This window comes from Sorex araneus, chromosome 2, assembly GCF_027595985.1.
Source record: "Sorex araneus isolate mSorAra2 chromosome 2, mSorAra2.pri, whole genome shotgun sequence".
Taxonomy (NCBI): domain Eukaryota; kingdom Metazoa; phylum Chordata; class Mammalia; order Eulipotyphla; family Soricidae; genus Sorex; species Sorex araneus.
Window position 1 is genome coordinate 380,463,076 of NC_073303.1, and position 12,489 is coordinate 380,475,564.

Sequence of the window (12,489 nt, forward strand, 5' to 3'; positions counted from 1 at the left end):
GAGGTGGGGGGTTGTGGGGTCCCAGCAGCACAGGGCAGTGGCTTCCTCCCGGCACTGCCCGCAGGCACGGGCCAGCCCGGCCACTCCGCCATGTGTGACCCACCGTCCCCACAGCAGCCGCCACAAGCAGAAGGAAAACAATATCTTCTTATTCCATCAGAATTAAAGCGATTTTTCAGTTTAATAAAGGGTTTCTGTGTCCCCTGGGGGCTGGGGCCAGCTGAAATCTCTGGGTGTGGGGGGCGGGGAGGAGGCCACCCACGTCCCGCCTGTGCCCTGTGGTCCCAGGAGTGACATGCTCACACCTGCCCACCCCATGGGCCTCATGCTGCAGGAGATGGCGACCCCCAATTTCCCCCCGGTTGTCAGGGTGGTTGTTGATTTGGGGGCTTCTTGGTGTCTCGAAAGTCTGCCTGGGGGCCACAACTCTGCCCCTCACCCCAGCTTGGAGGCCAACCCAGCCCTCCCGGGAGCCGCCCCAGGAACACGTCGCCGCTACCGCCGCCTCGGTCAATCTGGCTGGACCACGAGTGTTGTGATTCACGCAGTTTATTGCTTCCAGCACCTGACACGCAGGGCGTCATCCGGAACGACACTCGACAGGCTGCAATCAGCAGAGAAGAGCAGCAATCGGGGAAAGTTCTTCATTCACTCCTGCTCCTAACTCTCTGTCTTCTCATCCCGCACAGAAAATAAAAAAATCAATACCGCCTCTCAGGCTTGATGGCCGCGCCGGCTGGGACGGCAGCCCCACTGCGGCGAGTGAATTAAAGTGATCAGAATGTTCCAGGAGGTGCTGCCTCCACCCCACATAAACTAACAGCCTGTCTGCCGGCTGTCCGTCAGCGGGAAGCTTTGTTTTATCTGGGCTCTGGGCCCTTGGGGGATGCACACACCCTGCTGGCGGGGTTCCGGGGAACGAAGGGGCCGTGCCTGCTTTCCTGGATGGGCCTGATTCTCACTCACAGCAGCTGCAGGGGACCAGGACGGTGCCACCCGCAGGGCACACTGTGGCGGCGAGCTATGCAGGTCCAGAGAGGAGGCCCGGGCAGCTGCTACCCAGGACCAACACAAGCCAGGACTCTGGGAAGCAGTAACAACAGGACTGTAACAGCTTCTACCTCCGGGAAACGGTAACAATGGGACTGTAACAGCTCCTACCTCTGGGAAACAGTAACAATGGGACTGCAACAGCTCCTACCTCTGGGAAACAGTAACAACCGGACTGTAACAGCTCCCACCTCTGGGAAACAGTAACAACCAGACTGTAACAGCTTCTACCTCCGGGAAACAGTAACAATGGGACTATAACAGCTCCTACCTCTGGGAAACAGTAACAACTGGGACTTTAATGAATCTGACCTCAGGGCTGGGGAGCAACTCTTACCTCCAGCAGTGTTCACACACCCGAGCACATACCCTTACAGACATGCACACAGGCAAAGTCATGCACACCCACATACAAAGACACACTTGTGCACATGAAGTAGACATACAGCATGTCTAATGCACACCATGCACTCATGTATGCTTCTGTGTGCATGTATGATCATGCATATGTGTGTGGACATGCACATAAGAACACACGTCCATGTGTTTGCATGGACATTACCCATGTGCACTGTGCCTGCGTGCCCTGTTCATGTACCTGGCACACGCTTGCACACATCTTAGAATGCACAATGCTACATATGTGCTTCAGCCTCAGGAAGACTCCATTTCTGTCTCGACATGTGTGTTCCACGGAGAAACACCACATGGGAGCACTAGTCACCTGAATCCACCCACAGAGAATCAGTGTCTTCCATCTGGAGCAAACTGCGTTAGCTTGACTGAGGCCGGTGGCTGCTGGCAGCAGGTGAGCGGCCAAGGGACAGCCTCGCTGCCACGGACAGGCCCAGCTCACCCGCCAGGTGCACTGGGGGCTCGCTTCAGACCCCAGAGAGACGAGGAAGGAATCAGGAGCCATGAGGCCGCCAGGCAGGGCCAGCCACAGAAATCAGGCAGCAAAGAGCCCGGCCCCACAGCCCTCCCCGCCCCCGCAGTGGGGCCACGGCACCCTAGCTGTCCCTGACACTGGGCAGAATGGCCCCCTACCAGCATATCCCAGGGAGGGCTGGCTGCGGCTGCGGGGGGCTGGGGGGCTGGGGGGCAGGGCCAGGGCCCCTCTGAGGTCCAGCTGCCTCCCGGTGAGGGCAGACTGGGCCTGCGCTCCTCTCCCACGGGGCGCCTCGCGGAGGCAGCGGGAGCCGAGGACCTCCACGCCTGAAGCTCCAGGGTCACCAGAAACATCTCGGCTTCCTGCATGAGGGAACCGTCCCGTGCCTGGAGGGTCCCTGAGAGCAGGGCAGCGGGCACAGAGACGCAGAAACACAGGCAGCTCAGACCCGCCCCTCACCCTGACCTTAGAGACCAGGCAAGGCCACTCGTGCCAGAGGCCTGGCCGAGCTCGGCTGCCGAGGGGCTGCCCTGCTCTGCTCTGCAGCGCCTCTGTCCGTCCGTCCTCAGCTGCCCCGGACCCGGTCCAGCTCCACGGTCCCGCGGAGCCTTCACCTAGACACACACAGCAGAGACAGGGACCCCACCGCCCTCCCAGCAGCACACGCCGCCCCCCCCCCGTGGGGGCTGGGTCCTGGGGGCCGTTTGAGACCTCCCCAGTGACCCCGCAGCACCTGTGGTGCCCTGAGCCAGGGCTGCAGGAGAGCCAGCCCTCTGTCACCACATGGCCTGACCACCCCCGGTGGACCCCCATGTCTGAGCGTGGTCCTCCTGTCTGTCTCTGAAGCACCGTCGATGGGGCTCTGACACCCACAGCTCCTTGGCCAAGGTTAGTGCAGGAGCCATGGGGCAGGACTCAGGGACCCCAGGAGAGCAAGCGGCTCTGGAGTCTGCCTGCCCTGGTCACGGGAGTGGGGCACTCCCAGGGGACGGGAGTGGGGGCTGCCCCAGGGGGCAGGAGTGGAGAGACCCCAGGGGATGGGAGTGGGGGACGTCCCAGGGGAACCAGGAACGGGGGACCCCCAGGGGGCGGGAGTGGGGAAATGTCCCCAGGGGCTGGAGCTCTAACAAGGGGGACCTGGAGGGTCCCAGGGTCCCTCGGCTCTGCACAGGCTTCAGGTCAGGACTGTCCCTGATGACAGGAAGGCCACAAGCCACCCCCTGCCGAGATGGGCACAGGCCAGTCCCTGAGGCTGGTGGAGGCCTCACCCCACATACACGGAACCTCCTAGGAGAGTGTTGGCCTCTGCCCATTCTTGGGGCCACTGTCCCGGGTACCACAGGGGACGAGCAGCCAGGGGGAACCCCGGGACGGGCACCCACCAGACCCTGGGAGCAGCCCCTGAAGCCCGCGGCCCCACACGTCTGCTGGGCTACGTCACACAATCGCCAGGAGCAAACCTGCATCCAGAGGCCGTGCTGGGCCAGGGGCCGCAGGAGCTGAGCCCGCCCTGGCCGCTGCCCGCCCACTCCCGGCAGGCTCAGGTCCTTCCTGCAGCTCAATTCGTTTTCTCTCTTGTCTCATACTTCCTGGGTTTTTAATCACGACGCGGCCAGATTGATCAATGACAGGTATGAGGGACTATGCTGCCCAGCTCGGCACCGCGTTTTTTATCTGAGATAATATTTCTCTCTTAAAAAGCCTCGCCATGGCTATGTATTAATTAAAATCTAAATACTAAATATTGATTGATGCGTTATCAGCCCGGACCAGTTGGGCCCTGCCACATTGATTTTTGGCTGTGATTTATTATCATATTTAAGAAAAATCATTTTGTGTGATTATACGAGGAAATAGACTTCCGCGCGGGTGTAATTCTTTTGTATCACTGTTGTGGCGCGGCTGCCATTCCTCACCCGAGTGCCAGCGCCAGGCCGGTGGCTCGGCCTCGTCCTGAGGAGCAAGGGGCCCTGGTTTCTCCCTCAGCCACAGCCGAGACGCTGAACCAGGACCTAGAGTCGCCTCCTGGCTTCCCGGCATCACTCCGCTGCCTCAGTCACGTGTGGGCCCCATTGTCCTCTCGGCGGCTGGGATGGAAGCACTGCCCGGACCCCACCCTGCAGCCATGGCCCCACGTCCACTCATCCCCTCCCGGGTCTCAGGACACTCACGTCCCCAGGGCCACGAGTTCCACCTCGCGCCGACCATCAGTGAGGCAGACCCCACAGCGAGGCACGCACAGAAGCACCCAAGAGGTGCATGACAAAGTTCCACAATTCCCACTGGGTCCCAGGAGGTGCCGGGCTGGAGCCAGAGGCGAGCGTCTGTGCCCTCCACACCCCGCCCCCACCCTGCGCCCGGAGCTTTCTTCTCTGTCACTCGGGTCTCTTCCCCAGACGTCGGAAAATCACTTTGGTATTAAGCAGGTGCCGGAGGGCTCCTTGTTCTCCCTCCCGGCAGCTCTGATGTGGACCAGGACATGGAAGAGGAACACGTGGCTGCTCTAGGGCATGTCTGCACACCTGCCAGGTCCCCAGACCCCAGCAGCACCTGCCCCTCACACCCCTCCCCTCCTGCCCACTGGGTCAGAACCGCCCAGACCCACACCTCATGTGGCTCTTTAGAGGGACCCCGGGTAAAGAGAAGGAGAGGGGCTCAGTTGGAAGAGAAGAATCTGGAACATTCTGTGGGCTTTCAGAGAAGACACTGGACTAACCTTTCCTCTGCCCTGTGGGCAGTTCAATAAGGCTCCAAGGAGCCACCCTGAGGACCCTCCGGACACAGCGCCTAAGCCCCACAGCCCCGCGTCCAGCACCACACCCAAGTCTCGGCCGAGCCTGGCCTGACCTGGAAAGGGGGTGGCACCCGAACACCCACCCGCGACGCAGACTCGGAGCTGCTCACTCCCGAGAGGCTGGCAGGCGCGGGGGCGGGCTCTGTCCCCGCCAGGAGGGGCCTCCCGCCTGCAGTTCTCAGGCCCAGGGACAGGGGAACAGCACGCGGGCTATATGGGCGAGGTCAGTTCCGCGCTGCTGGTGTCCCCTGGCTCTAAAGCACGGCCCCAGGACAGCCTGTTGCGGGAGCCAGCGAGCCACGAGCATCAGGCACTCCGGGCCGAGGGGAAGCCCCAGCACCAGCCGTGCGGTGCTCCCGGTCTCACGGCTCCAGCTCTCGGGCACTCACAGCCCCACGTTCCTGCACCTGGTGAGCCTCCAGGCGCCAGCCAGGATGTGTGGGAGGCACGTGGGGGATGGGTCAAGGACCAGCACAGCCCCTGCAGAAGGAGCCATAGGACGGACGTCACGGAACCAGAAAACCTGCCCCGGAGAAAAATGTGCAGGGCCCGGACCCTGCGCAGAGGGAGGGGCAGCACCCAGCACCCCCGAACCCAGCACCTTGCCAGGCTGACCGCTTGCCTCTTCAGAAGGTGGGAGGGAGCAGACGGGCGGACTCGGGGCCATGTGGAACAGAGAACGAACGTTCCGAAGCGCCACTTCGTCCTGCTCCTAAGCCACACAGAAGCGTTTGCTGAGGAGAGGGCGGCCCTGCGTCCACTCTGCAGCGTCCACACACCAGCACTGGAGCCACTCACAGCGTGGCTTGGCAGGGGGCAGAGGCAGAGGAGCCCATGCTGGCCCCGGGGCCAGACTCAGGGAGCCAGAGGAGGAGGAGGACAGGCTTGTCGGCCCAGCCCCGGGCAGACAGGGCGAACATAACCGGACGTCCTAGTGGAGCAAACTCTCTCTTGCGGCGGGCGCAGAGGGACTCAGATGGACCCCGGGACCCCTACAGGGAGGCCGGGGACCCCACGCAGGGCCCCGCCACTGACTGGCTTCAGCAGAACGAGAGAAAATGAACTGATATTCGTTCTGTGGCTGCACTGCTGTGAAGACCGCGGCCAGTGAGGACATGGGCTTCCAACCCTCCCCGAAAGACCCCCAGAAGAATGCTTGATTCCCCCCAAAAGTAGACTGATCAAGTGAAAAGCGAAAATATCAGCTGTGCTGCTGAGCAGAAGGTGGTGGTCCGCTGGGCTTCCCGGAGCAGCCCCAGGACCTGAGCTGCTCCAAGGGACTCAGCGGTGTGGAGCCCCCCACACGGGCAGCCGGTCCCAGGGCAGGAGTGGGTGGCGTCTGGCTCTGACCCTCCAGCACCACCACCCCCTGCAGCCCACAGGGCATGGCTGTAGGGCAGGGTCACACCAGGGGACTGTCAGGAACAGGATTCCGGAGATGGTCTCAGCATGTCCAAATTCCATCCTGGGTCTCCCTTGATACTGAAAAGTGACAGTTTCTCCCCCAGGATGGACGACTCATGACATCTTTCTGCACACACCTCTGAGGAAAGCCCAGCCAGTCTGAGCCACTCCAGCCTGCTCCAGCCCGTTCCAGCCCATTCCAGCCCATTCCAGCCCATTCCAGCCCATTCCAGCCCATTCCAGCCCATTCCAGCCCGCTCCAGCCCATTCCAGCCCATTCCAGCCCATTCCAGCCCATTCCAGCCCATTCCAGCCCATTCCAGCCCACTCCAGCCCATTCCAGCCCATTCCAGCCCACTCCAGCCCATTCCAGCCCATTCCAGCCCACTCCAACCCGTTCCAGCCCGTTTCAGCCCACTCCAGCCCACTCCAGCCCATTCCAGCCCATTCCAGCCCATTCCAGCCCACTCCAGCCCACTCCAGCCCATTCCAGCCCATTCCAGCCCATTCCAGCCCATTCCAGCCCATTCCAGCCCACTCCAGCCCATTCCAGCCCATTCCAGCCCACTCCAGCCCACTCCAGCCCATTCCAGCCCACTCCAACCCGTTCCAGCCCGTTTCAGCCCACTCCAGCCCGTTGCAACCTGCATCAGCACATTCCAGCCCAATTCTAGCCCATTCCAGATGCCCCAGCCCGAAGGCGCAGCCTCCACTGCCCACGCCACTGGGGTCTAGTCAGGGACGCCACAGGCACCTGTAGTGGCCCCCTCTCTGCTTTGGGGTGCACACAGGAGGGTCCCAGCAGAGCCACTGCCACAGCCCCTTGGGCTTTGAAGGCAAGAACTAGAAGCCTGGGCAGCCCCTGTCTAGAGGACAGGCCTGTCTCCTGCTTGTGTTCTGGGTCTGGAGCCCCACTCGGGGCTGCTCTTAGTGGTGCCACGGGCAGGCTGAGCTCAGCTGCAGAGCCAGCCCCCGCCTGCCGGCATGGGTGTCCGACACAGCCTTCCCGCTCAGCTGCTCTCGTCACAGTATCAGTCCTGTGTCCAGGGCATGCCCAGAGAGCTGGGGAGGGGGCAGAGCGACACCCCGGGTTGGACCCCAGGCCCCGAGTCTTCCAAGCACTGCCCAAGGGGCCCGACTCTGTGCCGAAGCACCCCCATTGTGGTGGCAGTGCAGTGCACTCTGGGACAACTCAGCAGAATGCCAGCAGGAGGTCACACAGAACCCGTCACTGCTGGCAACATGTGGCCACACCACGGCACGGTCCTGCTCAGCAGAGTGCCACTGCATGGTCCTGCTCAGCAGGGAGCCACTGCACGGCCCTGCCCAGTAGGGAGACATTGCATGGTCCTGCCCAGTAGGGAGACACTGCATGGTCCTGCCCAGCAGGGAGCCAGGCCAGGTGGGTGCCAGAGCAGGACACAGAGCAGTGAGGTGCACAGACACTGTGTGAGGCCCTAGTCTCAGGGACTGTCCTCTGGCAGCCACACGCAGCAGGCACAGTCCTGCCATGTGGGACACGTGGCCCCAGCCTGCTCCTGTGATACGTCCACTGTCCTGGTGTCCATCCCCCTCCCCTGCGCCCACGAGCCCAGAACACAGGCAGCGTCTGACCCCAGGTGCTTCTGGAGGGAGGCTCCCGTGCCAGCTGCTGTCCACGGGGACCGGAGCACTGTTCACGGCGTGGACAATCAGTGACTGACTCAGCACCTCGGTCCCAAACCACAGGCCACCCCTCCTCCTGCAAAGAGCCCGTGAGACTGAAGGAGAACCACAGGCTGGAGAGGATAGGACGGCGGGGGGGGACCTGCCTGCTCACGGCTGGCCCAGGCTCGCCCCTCACTCCCCGAGTCCTGCGGGTGTGAGCCCAAGCCCCCCGGAGAAGCAGACACCACTGACGGTCTCCCTGCCCTGTGCTCCCCGCTGCGGCCTCTCTCCCGGGCACTGCTCCCATGCGGACGGGACTGGCCAGAGACCACAGAGAGGGGGTGAGCGGGTCGCCCCACGCTGAGCCCTGCTCATCCTCCAGACGCACACCAGGGCAGGGACACACCGGAGGAAATGCTCCTGACACTGGCAACCCCAGAGGTCACCTGAGAACTGGCCTCTTTTCCCTCAGAGTGCCCACCACGGCCTCCAAGTGGGTGCCAGGACTGAGGCCCACCTGGGCCCTCGTGGACAGTGACCGGCCTGCTCGCCGAGCCCTTCCTGAGGACTAGCAAAGGCCCAAGGAAAGTGGGCGGGTGTGGGGGGAATCCCAGCTGCAGCCTTCAGCGGGGGGTCCCGGGGCTCTGCTCCCCACAGAGCCTCCGTCTCCCCATCAGTTTCCCCAGGTCGGAGCTCACTCAGACTCACTCACAGTCTGCAAGGCCGAGGAGGCCAGGCCCAAGGGGAGGGCGGCAAAGCCAACACGAGCTGAGGGGGCAGAGACGCTCATCAGCAGAGGGCAGGGGCCTGGGGTGGAAGCTGCGTGCGCGGAGCTGCTAGGAGAGGCACGTGCCCCAGGACGCGGCCGTCTCTCCGACCCCAGAGGAGCCCAGCCCCCCGGGATGCTGCGTCTGTGTTCCACGCAGGACACGGGGTTCCTGCTATAGACCCGAGGCCGAAGCTCGTCTGCCCAAAGCTGACTCAGAGAAAACAAACACAGGCGGTACAAGCAAGATGGAAGAACGGGTGAAACCAGTGCAGCAGAAAATTCACTTTATATATCACGTACTCTTGGACTTTCTAGGAATTGGGCCTGTGCTTCAATCACAGAAAGGCTTCTCCCAAATCCAGCTAACCTTGGCACACTAACGTGCCCTGAACCTCACCCATGGTCGCTTTATCAAAACGTGGTACACTGTTTCACTTGTGGTAGCGAGGGTTGGGATTAAGGTATATTGGGGTATAAGTCAATTAACAATTCTTCATTTATCTGCCTCATCTAGCCTCTTCCCCTGTGTAAAAGACTAATTACTCGCCTTTCAAAAGTTCAAAGACTAAGGAAATTGACCAAAAAGGGAATTAAGACGGTCTATAAGCAGCAGAAAACATGAGTGTATAAAATTTGCTTTTCATAAAATCATGTCAAATGGGCCTGATGTTCTAAGTACCGACCGCAGCTCACGAGGCCCAAGGGGCGGCTCCGTCTGCCCGCTCCCCTCTCCCCTCTCCTGCCAGGACCCTCACAGTGTGGCATTCCCCGTGTGTTCCCGGGAGGGGCCACAGGCGCCCTGGGGAGGCACAGCCAGTGATGCCCATGGAGCCCGGGAGAGAGGTGGGGTCCTGCGGCTGACGCCCTGTGTCCACACACAGGCGCCCATCACAGCTCAGGGCACGTGGGTTCACACTGTTGCCCCTGTAAATCCTCTCACTGGAAACCAGCACGGTGGGGGATGATCCGAGGCACCCCCACACCCTCAGAAAGGCGCCTGCAGGGAAAGGAAGGCCTCATCACAGACACGGGGCTCCGAGCCAGGGCTGAGGCATGGAGGGCTCTGACACTCACGAGGGTGGTGGGGCCCGGGGTGGAGGGGCGGGAGATGGCCCGAGGCACCGACATCCAGGCCAGGGGTGAGGGGACGCGGGTCGTGTCCACGCGGGCCGGGAGTGGGGAGTGTGAGGCCGAGGCTGCTAGTTCTTGGGAGCTGCTAGGTCACCGAGGACACGTAGCCCTCAGGTGGGGAGGCTGCCTGTTCTGTGTCCCTGGAGGACGCCCAAGCTTCGGGGCTGCCCTCAGCCCACCTGGACGCAGTAAGGTGCAGCTCTGCTGGCGTCTCTCCAGCCTAAAAGGCCACTTTCTGCCCGGTCACTTCCGAGGGTGGCACTGCACATGTCCATCACATCCCACGTGACAGGCAGCTGCGGGCAGGAATGAAGGACATGGGGGGGGGGTCCCTGCAGCCTGTGTGCTCTGGGGCAGTGTCCTCACTGCCCCTGTCCTGGGCGCAGCTGGCGCCATCCCCCTTCCTGTCCTGTCCACGGAAGGGTCTCTGCAGCCCCAGTCTCGCCCCCTTAATCCCCCAGTGTCCCTCTCAGCTGTCCCCTCTGTGCGGTCCCCCCTGGCTCCCACGAAGGCCAGACCCTGGTCAGATACACTCGCTCCTTCGCAGCTGACCCTCCCAGAGAGCCTCGGCACATCAGGCGGGCACTCAGGGACACTGCGTGTCCCCACACAGAACTTGGCCCCGGAGACCGGGGACTCAGGAAGAAGCCCAGTCAGGGAGGCAGCGGCCACGGGGCCCTGAGGAGGCCGAGGTGCCTGCAGAGCAACAGGCCAGGACAACACAGGGTGGACAGGCCCCGGTCGTGACGGAGGGACACGGCCCCTTCCTGCACCCAGCTGCAGAGCAAGCCCTCACGGGGAATCAGGAGCTGCAGGGAGGGAAGGGAAGCTCTTGGAGGGGAGCACTTTGCCCGGAGCAGGGACAGGGCATCTGGAAGCCCAGGGAGGCCACCACAAAGGCACAGCCTCCTGTCTGCCACTGCACAGAGACTGTCCAAACTCCTGAGCCCGGGCCTACCACATAGCACTTGGCACCTGATGCTGAACACATAATACTCAGAACTCAGTACCCAAAACACAGTACTTGTCACAAGGTACTCAGTACATGTACTTGGCACAAGGTATTCAGCACACAGTACTCAGCACTTGGTGCTTGTCATCCAAATCACAGTACTTACTTGTCACAAGGTACCAGCACTCAGCACACAGTACCCAGCACATAGCACTTAGCATAAGTTTCCTGGCAGACAGTAAGTACTCAGCACATTGTACTAAGCACATAGTACTCGGCACAAGATAGTCGACACAAAACTCGCCAGGCACCAGCTGGGAGAGGGCACTGGGAGCCGTGGACAGAGAGGATCTGTGACTGGCCTGGGAAGCCCAGTAGGAGCCAGCGAGCAGGACGCTGACGAGGCCAGCTATGAGTGTCCACCACCTCAACACCCCACCCCACCATGCCAGGGCCCACCTGGAAGCTCAGAGACATTTCTAGAACACTGTGCTATGAGTCATGGCATAGGTGCTGTGACCAGGCTTATCCGGGCGGTCCCTGTGGAGATCTGCAACCAGCATGAAGGGAGCACTGCAGGGCCGAGCACCAGAAGGGTCAGACACGGCAGGTGCACAGGGCGCATTGGGTGGTATATGGGAGACGTGTCCGCTCTGGACGCCTCCATGCAAGAGCCGGCAGACACAGGAGTGCTGGACGGAGGTATGCCTGGGACAGAAGTGTACCAGGACAGAGATGCACCCAGGACAGAGGCACACCTGGGACAGAGGCACACCTGGACAAACGTCACCTGGACAGTAATGTGCCTGGGCCATAGATGCATCTGGGACCGTCATGCACCTGGGACAAAGGGTAAGATGTACATGAAGGACACATGACACCTGGCAGCCATGCACCTGGACAGGCAGCAATATATGGAGCAGAAGTGTCCAGGGAGAGATGACGGGGCCCAGGGGCCAGTGCCTGGTGTAATGTGACGTCTGGGTCAGATGTACACTGGGGCACCTGAGAATGGGGGGTGTGCATGATGTGTGCTGCAGCCACAGGCCCGGGGGCAGGGAGCTGCCCACCCTCTGCCCCGTCCCTTCTGCTCCTCCTGGACCCCCGCCCAATCAGGGCACCCTTCCTCGCAGGCTCCACTCTGCATGCCCCTGACGTCGGTGGAGAGCAGCCCCCCTCAGCAACCCACACGCCTGTGCTCCCCACTTGGTGCTGTGCCCCACACAGGCCTAGGGGGGCGGTGGGCAGCCCCTTGCTGCTGGTGCCTGGAGACCCTCAGTGTTGGAGCAGAGCCCGGGGCAGAAGGAGCACCTGCCCACCCCAAACTGGCGATCCCTGAGGGCTACCTGCTGGGCACCTGCCTGACCCTGAGAAGTGTGGCTGGGCTGAGACCACTGTCCACCAGCTCCCCAAGCCCAGCACGAGGATACCCAGACTCTTTCCCAGGGTTCCCCTAAAGTCACTTCTCAGCACCGTCGCGGTTCCACGCTGGGGCTGTTTCTTACCCACTTTGAGCTCCACAACTTGGCCTGAGAGTGCAGGCACTCAGGTCCCCTCCGCCTCCCCTCTGTCCAACCCTGCCCTCTCCCCTCCTCCACCCTCCCCCTATCTTGGCCCCTTTCTCCTCTCCCCGCCCCCTCCCTTCCCCCTATCTTGTCCCCTTTCTCCTCGCTCCTTACTCTCTCCCTTCCCCCTTCTCTCATGCCTCCCCTCTCCCCTGTTCCTCCTGTCCGCCCCCACTACCCCGGCCTTGGAGCGCCCCCCTCCCGCACTTTTTCGCCCTCATTTGGCTCCAGGGGGCGCTCCAGGGGTAAGGGTGCAGACGCGGGCCCTGGAGGCCGCAAGCCTCCGCC